This window comes from Panthera leo, chromosome B3 (genome assembly GCF_018350215.1).
Source record: "Panthera leo isolate Ple1 chromosome B3, P.leo_Ple1_pat1.1, whole genome shotgun sequence".
NCBI classification, from domain to species: Eukaryota; Metazoa; Chordata; class Mammalia; order Carnivora; family Felidae; genus Panthera; species Panthera leo.
In genome coordinates, this window is record NC_056684.1 from 42,446,409 (window position 1) to 42,469,669 (window position 23,261).

General features: G+C 45.1%; 1 protein-coding gene across 1 annotated transcript in view; it reads right to left on the reverse strand.

The window, feature by feature from the left end:
- The window catches only part of TLN2 (talin 2), a 435,350-nt gene extending 417,624 nt beyond the window's left edge, over positions 1-17,726 (reverse strand). Inside the window, exon 1 of the mRNA XM_042941831.1 lies at positions 17,607-17,726. The gene's annotated coding sequence lies outside the window, so the exon portion shown is untranslated. The remainder of the gene's footprint in view (positions 1-17,606) is intronic.
- Positions 17,727-23,261: the final 5,535 nt, after the last annotated feature.

The following is a 23,261-nucleotide window of genomic DNA, read 5'->3' on the forward strand; positions in this document are numbered from 1 at the left end:
GACACAGAATCCGAAGCAGGCTCCAGGCCTCTGAGCTGTCAGCACAGAGCCCGATGCAGGGTTCAAACTCATGGACCTTGAGATCATGACATGAGCCGAAGTCAGGCACCTGCATCTCTCATTTTAAGAAAGCTCTCACAGCCTGTGAGAGCCCTTGCTTCTTTTTTGTTGTTCTCTTCAGGTAAGGTTACTTAAAATCTAATCTAGCTCCTGCTTCTGGGAGTCCTGTAGAGACATGTAGAGGGATGACAGCTCTCCCAAGTCCTGGAACACTTGGAAAAGGACCGTCTTTGTAGAGCCTGAGCTCGGGAATCCCCCAAGGGACTGAGGGCCTCACTAACTGGGTCAACACACCTCTAAATCATCACTCAGCTCCCCAGCTAGAAAGCTCTGCTCCCACCTCAACCGTATCAGTCAAGGACAAAAACCAAGCAGCACAGCCCTCCGGTACAACTTCCCGTTGCTGCGAAGATGATCCAAAAGAGAGAAAAATCGACACCTCAAACTCCTGTCCCGAGGTTGTCTATAAGGACCAGTGCAGCTCAGAGGTGAAAAACACATTTGTCCATTGACTCACCCTCTTTAACAAGTGACAGGTAATTACCCAGAAGCACACAGTCTGCTTTACAGTTCATTATCTCACTGAATCTTTGCAACACATCCTTGATTTGTCTGTTTTACCGAGGACACCAAGGTTTACGGAGGTCAGGTGACTCACCCAAGGTCACACGATCATTGGCGACCACTGTGTAACAGGCTCTCACATGTTACCCTTTGCAACAGTCATCCCTGTTCTGGTTTGTTTTAATGCCTCCTGCTGACATATACCCTTCATGATCCTGCTTTCCATGAGGGCAGGGCCTAGGTCTGTTTTGTTCTGGGCTGTATCAACCATGCACCCTGTGGACACTCAGAAAAAAGGCTTGCCAAGCTGATGAATGTCTTCAAAGCCAAGGCTTATCCATGATAACAGGCTGCCTCTAAAACCACAACAAACAAACAGGCCTACCCTCGTTTCAAAGACTCCCAGCTGAAAAAACAGGAATTTCTAAGACCTAAGTTGGAGAAAAGATGGTGAAAGGGAGTCAGAAGGCTGGGAGGATTCTTCTCCCGTTTCTGCCAGCTTGTCCTCACATCTGGACAAGCCACTTGACCTCTCCACACCTCAGGTTCTCTATGGGCATGGTGGTTTAATTCATCCCCCAAACCTCTGTGAACTCCCACCCTGTACTGGATCTGGAGCTAAGAAGAAAATGACCTGGAAGAATGAATGAGAGGCCACATCCACTCCTCAGCGGTCTTGCCAACTCCACTCCTCCCTCCCCACCGAACACCAACAGAGGCAAAGCACGAAGAATGGCTTTCAAAGAAGTATGGTGCAAAGAGGGTTATGGGGGATCGTTTGCATCACAAAAGGAATCTTTACTTGTCAAACTAATTCACTAAAAGGATGGCTATCAAGACCGGTTCCCCTGATATATTTTTTGAGTCAGGTTACTTAAGTATTATTACATACAATAAGTGTCCTCCTTTTTAGGTGTGTAGTTCAATCGATTTTAACAAACATGTGAAGCTCCTGCTGTGGTTTTTAACAGTTTATTTCTAACTTCCAGAATATGTTATATAAAGGGACGTGGCGCGTATGGTCCAATGAAACAAAATTAATTTTAGCTCCTCTTTCTAAAAGTGAAGGTCCCCATTCTGCCAGAAGGAAGAATACAGAACTGAAAAACCTGTCTTGAGGGGTCGGGAGTGGGGGGATCAATTTGCAGAAACATCTGCCGGGCATGGAGCATAGAGAACCATGATCTGTTACTCCATGCAACTGAATCCCCTTTACTAATAGAAGAGTCCATCCTCCAGCCCCCACTTCTCATTTACCCAGTTTTTAAATATGTACCCAGAACCCAAGAACATATTTCTACCAAAGGTCATCCTTAACTGTGCAGTTTAAAACCACAGAGCCTCCTTGAATGAACTCCAAAAATCTGTAATAAATTTCACATCCTATCATTGTTTCAAGGTAATTTACCTGGACAAAGAACATAACTTTTGTTTAAAGACTTAACTTAAAATGAACTGCATGAGCTCATGTAAAAAAGGGAGAGAGGATTATTCAAATAGAACTCTAACAATCTATTCAAATTATATCTCCTCTGCAGAATTAGGTCCTGGTAACTTGAGACCAAGACAACAGCATTCCCAGCCAGAAAATGGGAACAATGCAATCAATCTAACAGTGTTTATAACTTTATTATGGGGCCAGTAAAAAAACAGAACTGATTTCCAAGCCTTAGCTCAGTGGCCCTCAAAACTTCAGTATACCTAAGAATCTCCCGATAATGGAAACTCCACTTTCTTGGACCCCACACAGACCTGCCGAATTAGAAATCTCTGGGGATTGGGCAGCTACAGTGTTTAACCTTAGTCCCACGTAATTGTGATGGTGGTGGATAAGGACCACACCCTAAGAGATACAGCCCAACCTAAAGGAGGATGTACTAAAACAAAGATGGTGAAGTAACTTGGACATTGATACTGAGTATAGGTTATAATCTTAAGCCTTAATGGCCAAGGCTTAGAAAGGTTTTCGCTATGCATATCAGCAGATAAAACCGCACAGTGACAATCTTTCATTAATGTGCGGCTGCCTGCTCTAAGTGTGGTTCCCAGACCAGCAGCTTGGAATTAGAAAGAAATTTCTGGAGCTGGGGGCCCAGGAATCCATGTTTTAACATTTCTCCAGGAGATTCTTCCATACTGTGCATGCATGTTCCCGCAAGTTTTAGTTAATGCAAATATTTTATAATGATAAATACTTAATCACATTTTTTTTTTTTTGCCTTGTCCTCCTGCTGGTTTTATTTTTGCTTTGATAAAGTGATGTTAGTTAGCAGACCCTCTCAACTTCTCTCCCACCCCTTCCCCACTGTGGTGCAAAGTGCATATACGTGGCACAAAAAGTTCAAGCTAGACTTTCCACTAGCTGAGGGACAATTAGTATGTCCTGAACAGCCAAAGAGCTCCAACCAAACCCGTAAATATGGTGGCAGGGGTAATTATGAAAGGAGATCCCCTAGGGTTCTCAGTGGCCCCTGGTTCCAGCGAGTACCTTTCCATGATGCCTCCTAGGGTCTGCCATAAAAGCCAAAACATCAAATAGGAACTTAGTGGTGTTGGTGGTTTATTTCCTTCCCTCCCCCTCCCAGTCACCATCTAAAATATTACATCTATAGTAGAGTGCACTTGTTCTTACATTTTGGAGTACATCAGAATCTCCAGGGGAAACTTAATTAAAAATACAGATTCCTTGGTTACAACCTCAGCTTCCGATTCAGGAGTATTCCAGAGGGTCTCCTCAATCTGTATTGGAGCAAGCTTCCCAGAAAATTCTTATACATATCAAGGTATGAGAATCACTGGTGTTATGGGAGAAACCTGGGATAAGAGTAGAAAATCTGAGCTTAAGTCAAACTTCCCCAGAATTTGGTGTGTAAACCTCGGAACACCTCAGCTTCCTCAACGTAGAAACGGCCTGCCTTCTGGGGCTATTATGGTGGCAACACACGTACAAGGCCTCAGTGAAATACAAAATGCCAAAAATGGGGTAAAACTGGTGGGTGCAGAATCCCACCACGATTACCAACTTAGCCTAAAAAGGTAGTATCAGTAAGAAGCATTCTACATCAGATTCAAATTCTGAGAAACAGGTCAGTGACAGTCTGTGAAATGTCCTGACTCCTGTCCCCGCAAAAATGGTATGCCTGTGGCCCCTGAGTGGCTCACTCAGTTAAGCATCTGACTTCGGCTCAGGTCATGGTCTTACAGTTCTGGAGTTCAAGCCCCGCATCGGGTTCTGTGCTGACAGCTCAGAGCCTGAAGCCTGCTTCAGATTCTGCGTCTCCCTCTCTCTCTGCCCCTCCCCACCAACTCTCAAAAATAAACAAACATTAAAAAATAATGGTATGTTGGAGCCATAACTCCCCAGCATCTCTGAATGTGATCTTATTTAGAAATAAGACCTTTACAGAGGTAATCAAGTTAAAATGAAGATCCTGGGGGGGGGGGGGGGGGCTACTCCATTATGACTGATGTCCTTCTAAGGAAGAAAAACGTGGACACAGAATCAGACACACACAAGAAGACTGCCATCCACGAGCCAAGGAGAGGGGCCCAGCACAGATATGCTTCCCTCACGGCCCTCGGAAGGGAAGCACACAGATCTCAGACTCCCAGCTTCCAGAACAGAGACAATAAATTTCTGTTGTGTAAGCTGTGGATCTGTGGGGCTGTGTTACAGCAGCCCTAACGAAGGCAAACAATCTGACACCTCCCACTTCAAGAAGAAATGCCCTTCTGCTGTTCCTTTTGTGGAGGACACTTGGGCCCCCAGTTGCATCTCAGATTCCCCAGGGCTTGTTCTAATGTCGTCACCATGTACATTCATAAAGCTCTGTGTGAACCACTTGTCGGGTTAGAGGGAGAGCCAGCTTTGACAGGGGGTGGTCCCAACACTTCACTGCAGGCTGTGCTGTGGACTCTTGGTCTATGGCAACTGTCGCAAAACCAGAGCTCTGAAACATCTGCAAGTTCACCAGCAAGTGATTTACCATCCTCATAAAGCTGTCCAAACCCAGCCCTGCACAGCCAACTCACACTCCGTTTTTCCTTCCATCAGAGTGGCACCCACAGTCCGTGTCAAGCACCAGCTGGTCTGAGAGCTGTGAACCATCCTCGGTACTCAGGGGCCTGGGGATCTGAATCAAAAGGATCCTAAAGGCCTTCAAAGAGAGGATTTGCTCAAACTGAATGCACCTTTCTTTCTCCCCATTAGTAGGACAAGACACATGGTGGAAATATCCCCCTCAAAAAGGTCCTTTCTATATGAAGACGGAACCCTAGAGGGTCTTACCTAGTAACCAGAGGGGGGGGTGGGAGAGCAAGCAGCAGACTGGTTCCATCGGGATGGTGGTCCTACACCGGAAAGGAGCTGTTTCTGTCCCATGTGCAAGGCCTACAGGGTGACTTTACCCCCTACATGCCCTTCTTGGGCAACCTCTCCTAGGGTAATTTAAACACACACACACACACACACACACACACACACACACACACACACGTGCCCAGGTCACGCTCTCAGGGATTCCAATTAAGTGCGTCAGGTGGGGTTTGGGAACAGCATTTTTCATTTAATTCCAGTATAATTAACACACGATGTTAAATTAGTTTCAGGTGTACAATATAGTGATTCCACAATTCTATACATCACTCAGTGGTCATCAAGATAAGTGTACTCTTAATCCCCTTCACCTATTTCACCCCTACCCACTCCCTCACACACACACACACCAAGTTCCCCTCTGATAATCACCAGCTGTCCGTATTTAAGAGTCTGGGTTGTTGTTTGTTTGCCTCTTCTTCGTTTTGTTTCTTAAATTCCACATATGAGGGAAATCATATGGTGTTTGTCTCTCTCTGAATGACTTATTTCACTCAGCATTACACCCTCTAAGGAACAGGGCACATTCAGGGCAGAGAACCACAGCCATGAATTAAAGTCCGGGTCCAGCCAGACATCCCAAGGAGAAAGCATCTATGGTAGTCAGGAAAGTGGGATTCCACTTTCAGTTTTGCCAAGTGGCCCAGGTAACCCTCATCCTTCCAAGCTTCAGTTCTTTGTCAAAGGAAGAGAATGACCTAGAACTATTCAGGCCGCCCGTTTTTAAAAAAGTAGCTTCCTGGGGTGCCTGGGTGGCTCAGTCGGTTAAGTATCCCACTTCAGTTCAGGTATAATCTCACAGTTTGGTTCTTGAGGTCAGGCCCCGTGTCAGGTTCTATGCTGACAGCTCAGAGCCTGGAGCCTGTTTCACATTCTGTGTCTCTTTCTACCCTTTCCGTACTTGTGCTCTGTCTGTCTGTCTCTCTCTCTCAAAAAATAAATACACATTGAAAAATTTTAAGTAACTTCCCTGGAATCACTCTCAGATGTCCCATAAAGACATGTGCCCTTTCTTCTTGGATGTACTAATCCCAACTGCTTGATGCTTGCACCTCAGGCTGCCTTTGGCTGATGCCTTAGCCTTTAACCCTGCCAGCGAGGGCCCAGGAGTGACAGGTGCTGAGCCCAATAGAAAGCCCTTCAAGGAGAAAATTAAGCCTCTTAAAGTGCCCTTGATGTAATCTCTCAAACCCAGGAATAATCCACACTCCTCTGGGAAGATTTGCCATGCATGACCTCGGGCCACACAGGAAATATCTTCACTTACATCAAACTTGGTCCTAGCCCCGAATGCCAAGTAATTATGGGTGGTCTTGCAGCAATGCAAATAGAGAAGACAGGGGTTGTCCTTTAAACACAGGAAGCTTTGGGACTCTCTAAGCTGGGTGCTTGAGACAGCAGCACTGAGAAAACCATCGCCACCCGTCTGCAGGAATGCACTCTGCCATGGGCTCAAATGCAGAAGAGAAAGGAGACCTCTCTCCATGCAGTCGAGTGGACTCTGGGGACGAGTGAGACACCAAAACAATTCACCAGAACATCGAGGTCAATGATAGGTACTTCAGACAAGGGCATTTACTGTCTTCAACCCAGTGACAAAAGTTACCAAGCAGACCACTTAAGTGCCCCTCCTTCAGAGATAAAAACAAGAGGGGCGACCATGTGTCCACAGCGACCTAGCCTCCACAAGTGCCTTCTATCACTCAACAAGTAATTAGCAAGGAATGGGCTTCATTCATTCATTACTTGAATCTTTAACTCTTAACACTTGACCTAAAAAAATATTGCTCCCATGAGACACCGCTTTTCCACTTATTACTCACTTCCTTAGCTCAAATCTGACAAAGATTTTTTTTTCCTTATCTAAGGCTGACCTGTCACCAGCCAAGTCTTCTACATCAATTACTCATTAAAATTGTTACCCACTATGTGCTAGGCATTGTTTTGGACACTTGGGGACACAGCACCAGATAGTTTCTCTCCCGGAGTTTATATTCTAGTGCCATGGGGCAGACAATAAATGAATCATGCATATAATATCTGGGAATGATAAATGATAGGAAAACAAAAAGGGCAGTGGTTTGAGAGCAGGGGCTACAGGGTGCCAGGGAGACCTCTGCGGAGGTGCTAAGGGAGCTGGCTGGTAAGTGAAACGAAGTGTGAGAGAGCACCCCCAACCTTCAGGGGCTAAGATGAGGAGATCCAGCAGGAGGGCTGGAGGTGGTGCGGCCAGGACACAGGAGAACGGGGTGAGGACGGTGGCATGGAAGCCTAGTGAAGAAAGTGTCCCAGAGAGCGATCAGCTGGCGAACGGCTGCTGAGAGGCTGCAGAAAGGGACAAGGAAGAGCCGGCCCCCAGATATCATGGGTGCCTGAGGAAGTGTGGCTTCGGTAAAGGGGGGAGGGCAAATTGGGGTGGGTCCAAGACAGACTAAGAGGGGAGGAGGTGGAGCAGAATGTATGCCAATTGTTTCCAAAAGGGTCACTATTAGAGAGGGTAGAGGAATGGATGAACCGCTGATGGGGGGATAGGGTCAAGAGTGTGCTGTTGGGGCTGCTTTTTCCCTTAGAAGAGGCATCTCTCGGGTGGGGGATTATCCATCGGACAGGGAAAAGTGATCACGCAGAGGAGAAAGGAGACACATGCATGAGGACAGAGCACAGGCCCCCAGGCACACGTGGCTACAATGCTCTGCGGTTACAAGGCTGTGTGGCTACAGTTGTAGACAGACTAGCAGATTTCGCATGGGAAGATGATGACACCCGTTCCTAATTGCTTCCTTTTTCTCACTGAAATAAGCCGGTCATCAGCTCAAAGTGGGCGGGGGACAGAGACATAGGGCACCCCACTGTGCCAAGAATCCCCTTTGGGGTCTCTGGTCATAAATCAAGAGACCATACAGATACCTGAGTGTTTTCTCCAGCGCGTTCCTCAGCCTCAGGCAGGAGCACAGGAGGTAGAGGGTGGGGTTTTCCCAAGGGAGTTAGATGAAAGGGGAAAAGGGTCAATCAAGGGAGTTGGTGTATGCAAGCACCTGTGCTGGGGCAGGGGAGGTCAGAGGAGAAGAGAGGGATGACGGTCAATGGAATCTGGAAGGGTCACCAGGTTAGAGGCCCTGGTAGGGGGGAAGGCTGGGTGGGACTGGATACTAAAAGGAATAAGATGAAAGAGAAAAGGTTGAGGGTCGGACTGGAATGCTTGTCAAGATATTTGCTGGAGGTCCACTTAATGATCATGAGAAGGTCTACAACCCTGTTCTTCAAATGAAGGACTAGTGGGTCGTAAAATCAATGTAGTGGGTCATGACGAGCATTTTTTTGAATTGAGCAAAATAAAAAGTCTAAGAGTACAGTATACGTAGTAAGGTTGAATGTTCGAGGAGACCTGTTCCAGCCAGTTGTGTGTATATGCTTGTTATCAGGTCATTACATAAAACCTCTCTCCCTTGTGGACTGGTGTTAAAAATCAATCAATCCGTCAATCAATCAATAGAACACTGAAGCAAGGTTTCTCAACGCTGGCATGACTGACATTCCAGGCCACATAAGTCTTTGTTGTGGGGGCTGCCCTGTGGCACCGTAAGATGTTTAACAGCACCCCTGGCCTCTACCCATTAAATACCAGCAGTAACCCTTCCTCCCTTCAGGCTATGACACACAAAAAATGTCCCTAGATGATACCAAATACCCTCTGTCTAGAGACACCCATGGGAGGGATGGCTCAAGTAGGGTAGAGGAAAAGATAACAAAGAGATGTGGCCAGGGCACTGAGTTGGGCAGGCAATCTATATGGATTTCAAGTCACCAAAACTGTTGATGGCACCACACGACTCGCTGTTCAAAAATTCTGATTATCAGGAACCCTAATAAAACATAATTAGGCAGGAAAAATGGTTTTAAATGTTTACAAAATTCAATTGTAAGACTTCCTGTAAATTAATCTATATAATGTAGAACTGTAAAATAATAAGCCAAACCTATAACCCAAGATATTTTAGCAAACAAAAGTGAACTAAGGATCACAGAAGGGAAAGTGTATTGGATATATTGCCGTATATAGGAAGATGTTGCTGTTTTGATATTTTGATTATCATAGGGAAATCTAGATTCTTGTATCTGATACACCAGCCACTGGTAAGATTTTTATTAACATGTTTTCTGATTATAAGAGAAATATACCCTAAATATAGGGAAAATTTGGAAAATACGAGAAAGTATTTTTAAAAAATTTAAACATCTATAATCTCAACCACCCAGAAAAAGCCATTTGGTTTGCTCCATTCGCACAAAATGTCAAAAAAACAAAACCAAAAACAAAAAAAAAAGGTTGAAGGAAGGCCCGATAAACAAAATCTTCTAAAAATGAGGCGGCAGAGAACTGTAGGTGGAGACTCTCTACCTTGGCTGCATGTTAGAATTACCTGGAGAACTTCCCCACTAATGCCACGGCTCCACCCAAACCAACACATCAGAATCCCGAGGTGATTCCAGTGCATAGCTGGAGTGGAGAACCCTACAAAAGAGACCCATCCTACAAGTTTAAGCAGGATCTCCTTCATGAAAATTTCCCTCCTGTTTCACTTTTTTCCATACACCCTGCTACCATTACCAGTTTTGCTTTGCTCATAACTCACATGTGAAACCATTAGAAAATAAAAGGCACGAAAATTAGGTAGCTAAAAATAGCACAAGTGTTTAATCTGTTAAAGAATTTTAGAATTACGTGATCAGTCGGGAGGAAAGGCTTTCAAAAGGGAAACTTCTTCTTGAGCTTTGGGTCTGCCAAGCCGCTAAGGACTTACAGACAAGTAAGGGACCCTGAGGACGGCCAAGCATGTATGTGCCACTGATAAGCACTGTTAGAAATGTGTCCCCTCTGGCAACAGTGAAATAAACACTTGTTGAAATTAATGGCTACTGCACTTAATTTCCTCCCAAAAAATGCACTAATGATCAGATTACAATGCAATTTAAGCAACATTTATCATCCGGTCACCATTTTCTTCACAATGCCCTTTACATGTAGCCAACATTTAATTAAAAGAAATCAACGACTTCAAATCTTGAATATGCATGTATGTTGGAAAAACAAAAACCACACAATCTCTAACAGTCTTCTCCACTCTCTCATGAGAATCCATTACAGAATATTTAAAACCATACTCATGAACTCTGACTTTCACTGTGGAGTAGACAGATATCCATCTATCCATCAGTAAGTCCCCAAACATGTGCAATGGATGCAGGCAAGAGTTAATTACCACAACCCAAAATTTATTTCTCCATGCTTGGTAAAACTGATAAAATTGAGTGAATTTGCCTTGACTGGCATTCTAATTTCGATCCATGACAGGGCAGAGCCCTGGCTGGACAAGAACACAAGACCTGCAAAACAGGAAGCTGGTTTCTCTAAACCAGCAGTTTGAAAAATATGGTCCATGACCAGCAAGATCAGTATCACCTGGGAACTTATTAAAAATGCAAATTGTCAAACCCCACCCAAGACTTACAGTCTGAAACCCTGGCCAAACGACGTGGCTTTTAGCAAGCCCTCTGGGTGATTCTGATGCATTCCAGCTGGGGAACCGCTGGTGGTATCTAAACCATGGTTTTCAAATGGTGCAGCAGAGCCTGGGTCCCAGTGGATTGAGACTCAGTCTCCCACCAGGACTCGCAGGGTCACCTAGGATGGACTTCTTCAAATGTGGATGGAGTTTCCACTGCTTTTCCACAGCTTTTTGGGGGATAACTGCCAAGAACTCGTAAATTCTATCAAGTTTCAAAAATCACACTGAGAGGCAAAATTACAAATGGTTCACGTGAAGCAGTCAGCAAGCTAGGGATCGTGTGGAAGGGGACCTGAGTTTGAATGCCAGCACAGTCATTAGATAGCACCTCTCTGAGGCTCAGACAGGAAAACCAAGCCTAAGGACATGTTGCTGCTATCTGAGAAGACTCTGCAATTGGCCAGACCTTCCCTCAGTTGGGATCAGACAAAGTCAAGGAAAAGGAGAACACTTGCTAAGAGCTTTCTTGATCTCTTATTGTCACTACTCCCCTGGGGGAGAGAGGTAAACAGCATTTCCTGAAGCCACCCTTTACGACCAAGGCAGAAGGCACGGACTCAAAAGTGGGAAATTTCAGGATGTTAGAAGATAATTAACTACAACTTTCCCAAGAGATAAAAGATTACTGCAGAAAACATAAGAGAAAGCAGGTGTACTATTGCTCACCTTTTGTTTCCAAAATGGTCCCAGACAAGTTTTGTATTCGTGAACCAAATACCATTTTAAAGTGTTTCCCTATAGAAAAGCTTTCGTTTGAGCAAGGAAACCAATCAAGGTGTATATGGAGCAAGTTAGTCACCTCCCCTTCCCACTCCCAATTTTAAACAGTCTCAAGTTTTGTGTGTCCTTCACATCTCTCTCCAAGGTTATATACCTAGAGCTTCTTTTTTAAATCAGAAATAGGATCATACTAAATTTGATACTCTGTAACTTGATTTCATTTACATTTCATATGTCCTGGACATCACTTGCAAAATAATCCAAAATTATTATTCATCCTGATGGACATTTCATGTTGCTTCCCATTTTTTTTACTACTACACTATTATTGTAGTATTTTTGTAATACTACCTTAAACATCATCACACATAGATCCTTGCATGCTGATGTTTTTATTTCTGTAAGACAAGACTCCAAATATGTGATTGCTGTGGCACATGGCGGCAAGTTCCAAACTTAGAAATTGCTTTCCCTAATCTTCCAGCAATTCATACTCCCAAGAGACTGTAAGTTGCACCTCCCCCCATACATCTAAAAGAGAAGATGTTACCAGTTTTTTTTTTTTTTCCAATGTGTATTTATTTTTGAGAGACAGGGAGAGACAGAGTGTGAGCAGAGGAGGGGCAGACAGAGAAGGAGACACAGAATCCGAAGCAGGCTCCAGACTCTGAGCTGTCAGCACAGAGCCCGACACGGGCTCAAACCCATGAACCATGAGACCTGAGTTGAAGTCAGCATTCAACTGACTGAGCCACCCCGCCACCCTACCAGTTTTGTTTTTAAGTGGGTCAGTTGGATGGACAGAAAACAAATACTTATTTTAAATTTGCATTTCCCTGACCATCATGGAGGCTGAGAATCTTTTCACATGTTTATTGGCCATTTACATCCCTTCTTGTGGGAACTATTCATATCCTCTGTTCATCTATTATGTTGGCCTACAAATACAACTTAATCACACACTCATTTCTCCCCCCACCACCTACTAGATATGTAAAATACAAGTAAGTATCATCTCCTAGGAACTCGGTGTGTGAGGTTAGGACAGGATGTCTTCTGAGCATGAAGCACATGGTAAGCCCTCAAAACAACTGGGTAAGTGAATAGCAGACTTCAGAGAATTTTGTTAAGACTGCAGCTAGAAGAGTAAAAAGGAAATACAAATATTCATTACTTTTCTAGATATTCAGAACTGCGTCACTTTGGCTGAAATTAAATGGTTGGTTAAAGGAGAAACAAAAACCACGCTTTTGGCACTGACTCTGAAAATCCACTGTGAAAAATGGGTGACAAATGAGCACAGTTTTAACTCACAGTTCCAGGTGATGCATAAAGAAAAGGCTGTGACAACCAAACCATTTTGTACCAGCCTTGTCTACCTGGTGTCATTCAAATGGTACCTGACACTGAACCAAAGGTTGTCAGGATGGTGATGGACAGGAGATGCCTACCTTGGAGTGCCTGGGTGGCTCAGCTGGTTAAGTGTCCAACTCTTGATTTCAGCTCAGGTCATGATCTCACAGTTTGTGGGATGGAGCCCCACACTGCGCTCTTTGCTAACAGGGAACACGCTTGGGATTCTCTCCCTCCCTCTCTCTGCCCCTCCCCCACTTGTGCACACGCAGGCATTCGCTCTCTCTCTCAAAACAAATAAAAATTTAAAAAAGGAGAAGCCTACCTTAAGGATTTCGTTTCTTTTTTTGTGTTTTGTCTCCACCCCCTCCAACATTTTTTGCCGTTCATAATCTGCTTATTGAGGAAGGGGGCTGTGGAGAGGGCCTGCAGGCGGAGTTTGACAGAATGCAGATTCCTTAACTCTTAACTTTAGGCAAAACATCTGGTTAAACCTAGCATTTATCCCCATTATTTGTAATAGTTCTGTTTGGCTTATGTTTTAACTAGTCTCCTTATTAAATATAAAAGTAATAGGATTAAGAAGTTCTGGGGGGAAGTACTGTAATTAAAAAGGCACCAGTTGGGTATGTTAAGCTGTAATTCTGGTCCTGCTTATTAAGTTTTCCTTCTTGCCTTTAAAATTTTGTGTACCCAATAAAAATGACTGAATTATTTAACTCTTTTTTAGTACTTCCTGTATTGGCCAAACACCACCCAAAATCTCCAGGAAAACATTATGACTCAAAAGTTCTGAATCAATAATGTCACAGATCACAAGTTTCAGACACGGTCCCAAGAGTCTGGGGCATGCCACACACACATCACACAGCCTGGTAAAGTGACAGGCAACTGTCCAAAATGCACTGGCGTTTCCTAACCTTTTTGAAGTTATAAAATCTTTTTAACAACAACAACAAAAATGCAGGAACTTTGAGCAACCCATGAAGTTATAATATGAATCAGGCAAGAAGCAACAAAGCACAATTTGTAACACTGTTAACAGCGGCATAAGAAATTGATAAATATTAAGGTAGTAAACTTGGGAATGAAGATGGAAGGGTTTGCAACTTCTCCTTTTTAATTTTTTATTTCAGCTTTATTAAGAAAACTATTTTAATTTTAGATACAGAGCACAAGTGCAGGAGCAAGAGAGAGGGGGAGAGGAGGGTGGGGGGAGAATCTTAAGCACACTCAATGCTCAGCACAGAGTCCAACTCGGGGCTTGATCACATGACCCCGGGATCGTGACCTGAGTTGAAACCAAGAGTTGGAGGCTCAAGCGACTGAGCCACCCAGGCGCCCCAAGAAAACTCGTATTTCTAAAATTTTTTATTATATAACATTTAGCACAAGCACACAATAAGTGACATATGTAGTTACAAGCATAAGGCTAAAATGAATAATACATTTTTAGATGTATAGTTTTATTTTTCTGAGCATAGTTGGTAAAAATTTAGATTGTTCACCATCTGTAACCACCCTTAACTGCTCTTGGGAACTAATGATCTGCTGGAAATGAGGGATGGAGGAGAAGGGGAATCAGTATAATTTTAAGTTACAAAAGACAGAAACTGGACTAGAAATCTCCATCTCCCCCCATCACTCACTTATACCCCCCTTTGTAAAACCTGACTTCACTTAAAAATACTCTAGGAAAGGGGCAAAACCTGACTTCACTTAAAAATATGCTAGGAAAGGGGCACCTGGGTGGCTCAGTTGGTTAAGCATCTGACTTTGGCTCAGGTCATGATGTCCCAGTCTGTGAGTTCAAGCCCTGCAACATGGTTCTGTGCTGACAGCTCACAGCCTGCAGCCTGCTTCCGATTCCATATTTCTCTCTCTCTCTCTGCCTTTCCCCGGCTTGCTCTCTCTCGCTCTCTCTCTCTCAAAAATAAAACATTAAAAAAAGGTTTTTAAATAAAAAAAAAAAACACACCAGGAAAGAGTGTTTGGTTTGAAAAACCCTAAACAAGGGGTGCCTGGGGGGCTCAGTCGGTTAAGCGTCTGACTTCAGCTCAGGTCACGATCTCACGGTTCGTGAGTTAGAGCCCCCATTGAGCTCTGTGCTGACAGCTGGGAGCCTGGCACCCGCTTCAAATTCTGTGTCTCCCTCTCTCTCTCTGCCCTACCCCTGCTCTCACATTGTCTCTCTCTCCCTCTCAAAAAATAAATAAGCATTAAAAAAAAAAAAACAAACCCTAAACAAGTAGGGTTAGCAGGTGAATTCAAGACACAACTATAAGCCTAAGCCGATAAAAAGTATCCCCAGTAACTTATTTAACAAATTTAAGTTTAAAATTTTTGCTTTCCCTTTGGAGGCAGAAGTACAACATCACTGTCAAAAACAGACACCTTTTTAAAAAGTAAAAAAAAAAAAAAAATACATAAGAGTTTAATTAAAAAGTGTATCTCCTTGATAACCTAAGTGGGTACAAAGGCAGAGAAAAATTAGTGACTTCCTCAATCTGAACAGCCCTGTGTTTCTGTGATTCAAGGTACCATCACTAAGACTGGGAGCTTTAAGAAATAGACGGCTTTCTGCAATTGATCTGAGTCTCTTCTAAATTAGTTATGCTAATTTTGGATATAAATCTATCTTGGGCTCTGGGTGTTTTCCACAATTTCAGGGTTCAATGAAAAAAAAAATAGCATTCATGCAGGTGTCCCTCAAGGCCACGTGTCACATCCACCACCCCTCCACAGTTTTTGTATAGATGTCCGAAAATCAGTCAAGGAAGACAAAAATCTTGGAAACGCAATGGCTGACATCCACACTGGAGGCACTTAATGAAGTGAACAAGCGAAGCAGCAGCCTAATCCCTGACATCAGATGAAAGCTTCACATCCCCCCTTTTCTGTGATCCCTTGAAACCTCTCCAAAGATGAAGCCCCAAAGTGCTGACATGACCTCAATACTATGGCATCATTTCAATAAGACGCCAAGGAGAAAGGCTTGCGTGTTTCTGCACTCAGCTGATTGTAGGTCAGCAAACACGCCCTTCCTCTGCCCCTATACAAAGCAGAGATCACAATCTGCTGTATTTCAAAAGAAAAGAATGCCCACAGCCCCACTCCTGAGAAGTCGCCAACTTCGCGCTCTGGAGAAGGGAGGAGGATAATGTGCAACCTGACGAATGCCACAAGTCAGCACACCCAGGTAGTATTAAAGGCAAATAAGTGGTACGTTTTTGTCATTTATGTACATTTGGGGGCGCATTTCTCCGGGGCATCATCCCTACCCTCCTCTTTGTGCCTTGGACCACGCCAAATACTTCGGCTCATTCTCTCGTCTTCTGGAAATAATCGGAGGTTAGTCTTCACCACGAGACACAGGGATTCTGAAACAGCCTCCTTTCCCCTATTCACCTCGACTCTTCACGGGCGGCCCAATTCCAAGTTTCCCCACGCGTCACCTGAAGCCCCAACTTCTGGAAACGCCCCCCTTACCTAGCCTCCAGGAGCTGGCATCGCGGCGAGAGCCGAGCACGCAGCCACGGGCGCTGCCGCTGTCGCCGCCGCAGCCAAGGAGGCGAGGCGAGGGGAGGGCCGCTCTCCGGCCCCGGGGACGACCGCGAGCCAGGCCCTCGGCCCCGACCGCTAGCCGGCTCGCCTCCTCTCCCTCAGGGAGCGAGGTCCCGCGCCGCGCGCAGCGCCCAAGCGAAGCCGGGCGCCGGGAGCACGCTCTGCACCGGGCGCCCGGCCGGGGGACGCCGCCAAGCGCACGGCTCCGGCGGAGCGCCCGGGCAGCCGCGGCGGCTGGGGAGAGGGGCGTGTTCCCTGCGACTCGGAGCCTGCAAGCCGCGTCTCGGCGGGACAGCGAGCGGAGGTGAGCCGGACGCGCAGCCCCTGACGGCGGCTCTGGGCCCTACACCCGGGCCGGGCCGGCCTGGCGACGCGTCGCAGCCCGCGCGCCCCTGCGGGAACAACCTCCGTGCGCTCCCTACGCGGCCGCCTCCGCTCCTGTCTCGGCGCGCAAACTTTCCCGGCCAGAACCCCTCCTGCCTCTCCTGCGGGGGCGCCGCGCTATCCCCCGGGCCCCAGAAACCGTACGCCCCCTCCCTCCGCAGCCGAGACCCACTGAAAATATGGCGCCCTCGAACGTCGTTCCTCGGTCCCCTCAGGGAATCCCGAATTGCCAGTCCCCGGGACCCCCGGCTCCCAGTGGGCGCGAGATTGCAGCTTGCGGGGCCGAGGGAGGAGAGGGCGCCGCTAGTCCAGTGCGAGGCCAGCGGCAGCAAATCCAAATCCTGTCCTCGCTCTCGGGCGGGCGCTGCCCAGGTCCCTCAGCGGCCAGCAGTTTTGCTGGTGGCGAGATTGCCAAGGGGAGTCGTGGAATAGGCAGGTCTGAGAATCTGGGACTGGAGGAGCTCCGCACCGGCGGGCTGTCTTTGCCTCCAGCCTCGACCGGAGACTTGTTTGCAAAGTGGCGCTGGAGTCCGGGCGGCCAGTGCTGGAATGAAGCCGCTCCGCCCGCGCCAACTCTCCTGGCGCGGGGGCCCGGCCGGGGCCGAGGGGACACTCCATGCAGGCGGGGCCGCTTTTCAAAGCCCAGTTACCGGAAACCCAGCGGGAGCCCCGGAGGGGACTGGCTGCCCGCGGCCAGGAATCCGTTCTCAGGCGCCGGCTGCCAGCCTGTTTGCAAACCGCTGCGCCCAGGTCGAGTGCAGTGAAAACATACATGTGCAATAGACAGGTGCATAAATTTTATTTTATTTTTATTTTTTTTGCAGAAAGCCCTCCTAGGACATCAAATCTGAGAGCTTTGCGGGTTTTTTTCTGCATTGGCATCACTCACGAGATGCAAAAGGGAGGAAAAAACCACCCACATTTTCCTTCTGTAGAGGGGAGGGAAAAGACACGAGAAATTCATGCAACGTGCATGCAGCTGGAGGAAGAGGAAAACCCGAGTGAGCCGTGCGCCTTACCGGGGGATGCATTTACTGTCTCATTGCAGAGCGCCTGCCCCGGAGTGCAGCCGGCGTCCCCCCGCGCGCCCGGCGACCGCTCCGCTCCCGCAGCCGCTTCAGCCGCTGCCGCCGCCGCTGGCTCCGGGCGCGGAACAAGAGCCGAGGGCGAGCGCGAGCGCACGGCCCGCGAGCGCCGGGAGGGCAGGAAGCGCGTCATCACTCGGGGACGGCGCGTCCCCGCGCGGCTCCGGTCCAGGAGCGGCGCCGTGCGGCACCCGGGCTGGGCCGGCACGGTCACCTCCTGGGTCTCTGCCGGGCGGCTTGGTGCTGGGAGGATCCGCGTGGGGAGGCAACGTGCCGGCCGAGTTGCCGTGGGGAGAAGGGGTCGCAGAATGACCCTGGCTTTCCGAACTCGGGCTCCGCTGTGAGGGAGATAGGAGAGGAGGGGAAGCGGCGCCTATGGAATGGGGCCCCTGGGACGGCAGAGCGCTTCCCGCGGACCACTGGCCACCCTGGAGCCAGGGGCGTGGTTCCCACGAGAGTCCAGTGGCGCGCTCTGGGGTCCTGCTGCGGCGCTGCTGACCGGAGCCGGCAGCTGGCTGTCCCTTTCTGCACGTGTTGCACACGCGACACAAATTGGTGGTCAGAGGTCACTTAGGGTTTTTGAGAAAGGCTCTCGGGACGGGGGGAAGAGGGGCGGGGAGCACTCTCTTAAATTCATAAGAAAAAATGTTCTCCTGCCTGCTATGCCTTTGAGTAAGGGCAATTATATACCTGTTACATTCACACAGTCTTAGGAAACGTAGGATGACATGAAACAACGGGAAGGTTATTAAGGGGACAAGGAGACAAATCAGAAAATACTGTGTACCATAAAATCTCATTTCCTAAATTACGATAAATGGAGAGAGGTAGAATAAACTGAACAGATAAACACTGGACAGAGGTTAACTAGATCCCTCAGTGATTGGTGGAAGTGTGGGTGATTTCTCTATTCCTGCTTAGTTCTCTAGTTTCTGATTTTTCTGTCAGGAACACATTACTTTTATAGTTAAAAAAAAATTTTTTTTAATATACCTTGCATTTTTTCCCAGCCCAACACAAAATGAGTAGGATAGACCCCTCTTCCAAAGAAATAAGTAGCAAATCTCTCCAGTTACTCATAAATGAAACTATGGCAACTTTTAAGTGTTTTTTCAGAGCATGAAACTGCCGTTGCTATGAACTGGAGAGTGGGTTGATTTTGTAAACTGAAACTATCGTGTAGAAGTCTATTGGGACGTTGGATAAGGCTGGACATTCTGTAAGAACAATGGCATGTTCTTGTCTGGGCTGATGAACTTGATTTTATTATGGCCACAGAGAGTAATACATAATACATTTATGATGTATTATCAGAGTACAGCTTTGTAACTTACGGGGAACAAACTTTAACATCACAAAGCACAATCAGAACCAATGAATTGGCAACTTGAGAAAGTCCTAGAAGTTACAGGACCGAGACTTGCTAATTACACAGGCAAAATGTTTCTGTTCATACCTTTCTTTAAATTTTTTTAATGTTTTATTTATATTTAAGAGAGAGAGAGACAGAATGTGAGTAAGCAAGGGGCAGAGAAAGATGGAGACAGAATCTGAAGCAAGCTCCAGGCTCTGAGCTGTCAACACAGAGCCTGACTCAGGGTTCCTTCGAACCCACAAACCGTGACATCATGACCTGAGGCGAAGTCGGACACTTAACCTACTGAGCCACCCAGGTACCCCCTGTTCACACCTTTTTAAACAGTCACCAGTCTAACAGAGTAACTTGTGGTGATGGCAAATCACCTCAGGGGATGGTTAAAAAGTAAATGTTTATTGAAAAGTAAATTATTCCCATGAGAGATTAGTAATAAGCTCATTGAATTAATGCCACTTAAATTGTCCCTTGATTCACTGACAAAGAGCAACTGGGGGTTTTATAGTTCAAATGCCAGGTTTACATAAGAAGCTCATCAAAACTGAGAGAAAAATTGGTTGCAACTAAAGTAATTTTCTCTTTTACCTTAGTCCTTGGTTCATAGGACCCGCTGGCTTCCCATCATACATCTTAAGATCAGTTTTGTTCCCCCAATCTAGACTTAAATTTTTTTCCATGACTTAATTCACCCTTAAAGTCTCCCTGTGCTCCTCCTCTGCCTGCCAGTGAAATGCTGTTTAATCTTAGAAGGTAAGCTCCATCAGAGCAAGGATCTTACCTGCATCTCTGTGCCTAAACGCGGGTCTGGCACATAGTGGGTGCTCGATAAATATTTATTTCATGATAATAGCATGTTTGTTCACTGTCTACTTGGCTAGTTCCTAAGATGTTTAAAAATTCCTCTCTGCTGTTAGACCATCAGCATAATCCTAGGATGGTAAGGGTTTGTAGAATTATAACCCTGGTTTAATTCAGTAATCTCACTCTTCAAAATAACAGCCAAATCCTAAGATGTTTCAAGCAGTGGGATGCAGGTATCTGAATATCTCATTATTAATCCAATTAGTCCTATTCTGTGGCTCTCCGAGATCAATCAAACCCCTTTCCCCAGTGAGAAAGAACATCAGTCCTAGAATTCTTTGCTTTAGTCCTGACTTCTAACCAACTGACTTTTGCACTCTTCACTTGTTTTTATATTTTCTCTAACCTCTCTATGACCTCAAAGCCATTTGCTATTTCTTTAGAAAAAAACAATTCTAACCATTCTATTGCCTAGCATTATGTGTTTCAACAGGTTCCCCAAGAGAAGTAAAATTGATTTTACCAGTAACTTATGGTGAGTGCTTTGAAATTAAGATTCCTGCCCTAGACCTGAAAATATACTTATTTCTAAATTTAGAGTCAGCTACTAGTAGTCTCCCTCTGTACTAGTCACAGTGATCATAGTTCAGTAGAGACCAAACAAAAACTTCTTTTAACAAGTTTGCCTGCTTGGACTTTGTCTCCACCCAGCAGAGGGAAACGTGCTGGCAGTTTTCTTAGAGTATCTAGGACCGGAGATAAAACTCATCCCATCGACACAATTTACCAAGACTTCATATTGTCTCACTTCCTGCCAAGCAGATAATTAGAAACTGAAAACGTACTCATTTTCTGTGAATAAAGAGTACAGCATTTGGGGAAGTAAATCAAAGAGATAGCTTCCAAGTGACTTATAAATGCATCTGGAACTACGATCCATTTTTTCCGCAAGCTAGAGCTGTAAATACCAAATAAGACATTGCTTGGTGTTAGAGCCAAATGCTACGACATTACTCCCCTCCTGTCATTGTACTATTCGCCTTAACCTCCTGACAACCTGTCTGCGTGTGTGTATACCTGAGCAAACCCAACTGTGTCATACTGAAGGGCCAGAAGAAAGTTCGGTAAATATTGCTTCCCACTTTTGTTTATAAGGTCATAATTGGTGCTATGTGAAGATATCTTCTAGGGCATCCTTGACATACACGTCAACAGTTCATGACATTTTCCCCTTTTTCAAAATTGTTGTATCCGTTCTCAGGAGCAAGGTAGATGTGGGAACCACATTTTCTAAAAATTGCCTGTTACTCAAAACCAGAAATGAAAACAAAATGCTCAGGCTTCTATTTTCATTTAACCTCTTTAGGTTTATAGAAATCTCTCCATCTCTTTTCTTGTTATAAGTTCTAGGAGAGAATATTACCCGATAATCATAGAGGGAATATTACCTGAGTTTCAATACAGCATATAGTCAATAAGTTACTTTCATTTTATTTCAAAGGCAGATGATTGACACTTTGCAAGAATTAATGTTTTAGTTTTATGGGGCCCCACCTCATTCCTCAATGTTTGGGATGGAGTGATAGATGCAGATTCAGATTTCTTTCTTTTCTTTTTTGTTTTTTTTAAGAGAAAATTGCTTACATAGACTCAGGAAACTATTGTTATTATTCTACCCATCACAGGACATACTTGATGATTTTTCTTTTCCTATGGTATATAGAACACACTATGGAATGTTCTTTAAATGCCCCTGAAGAAACACGCTACCTAGAAGAATATTTATTATGCTAAATTGGAATTCATATTTAAATAAAATAATTCATATTTAAATAAAATGTGAGGCAGGTTGTTTCTCTTTTGCTTGCTTGCTCATAGACTGGAGAAAACATGTTTGGGGTTACACAGTGGTTAACAATATTTTTATAGTATTTTTATTGTGGATCATCAAAACTGTTTAAATTATACATGTAACTTTTAAGTCTCTGGTCATGTGGGGTTTTTTTAATGTTATGTAAATATGTTTTCATGAAACGTTCTACAATGCAAAGGTACTATAGAAAGACTACAATTTTAAAAAAATGTTTGTTTTAATCTGTGATCATAGCCAATTGCTTCTCTTGTGAAAATACTTTGTTTAGGTATCAGACCAACTTTAATTTAAAAATAATATATTGATGGGGCACCGGGGTGGTCAGTGGGTTAAGTGTCCGACTTCGGCTTAGGTGGTGATCTCAAGGTTTGTGGGTTTGAGTCCCACATGGGCTCTGTGCTGACAGCTCAGAGCCTGGAGCCTGCTTTGGATTCTATGTCTCACTCTCTCTTTGCCCCTCCCCCTTCCTCTCTCTTTCTCACAAATGAATAAACATTAAAAAAATCTTGAAAAATAATATACCGGGGCACCTGGCTGGCTCAGGTGGCAGAGCATGTGACTCTTGATCTCGGGGTGGTGAGTTGAAGCCCCGCATTGGGTGCAGAGTTTACTTTAACAAATTAAAAAAATAAAAATAACATATTCATTATCATGTAGGAAATATCATACGAAATCTACCTCAAATGAAATAAATTCTAAACAAATAAGATGATTAAATTTTGTCCAAGTCATTGTTTTTTTTATGACAGAATTAAAAGTGAACTGCAATATAGTGAATGTACATAGAAATTAGATAATTTTAATGTAACTTTAGAGAGATAAGTGATGACTCTGTGTCTACATCAAAGATAAATATGGGGGCCCCTGGGTGGCTCAGTTACTTAAGTGTCTGACTCTTGATTTCTGCTCAGGTCATGATCTCACTGTTCATGAGGCCGAGCCCCACGTGGGGCTCTGTGCTGGCAGTGCAGAGCCTGCTTGGAATTCTGTCTCCCTCTCTTTTCTGCACTTCCCCACTCATCTTCCCTCTCTCTCTCTCTCTATCACTCTCAAAAACAAATAAATAAACATTTAAAGAAAGATAAATATATCCAGCACAATTGTTACTTGCCTATTTCTTTAAATCAAACTAACAAATATTTATTAAATGAGTGCCAGGACCCATTATGACCAAAACACTCTTCTTCCCAGGTGGGCAGAATCCACCTGAATAAAGTACAACCCTTGCCTTTCAGGAGAGATGGAAAGATGAGAGAGGACACACCAGATATTCAAACTGATATTGTTCATAAGAGATCTTGAATGGTCTTTCTCCCTGAGGAAAGTGACCAGAGGAAAGTTCCAGAGATTTAGAATACACACACACACACACACACACACACACACACACAGATGTTTCTTCCTGACAGGACCAGTCCTTGATACAGAGGAATAGCTGTGGTCCTGTAGTCCCATGTTCCTGTGGCCCAGAGTAGCCCAAAGCAGCTGTCTTAGGATGTCAACTTGGTATCATCTAGTACCCACTTAAACCTTTAAGGTC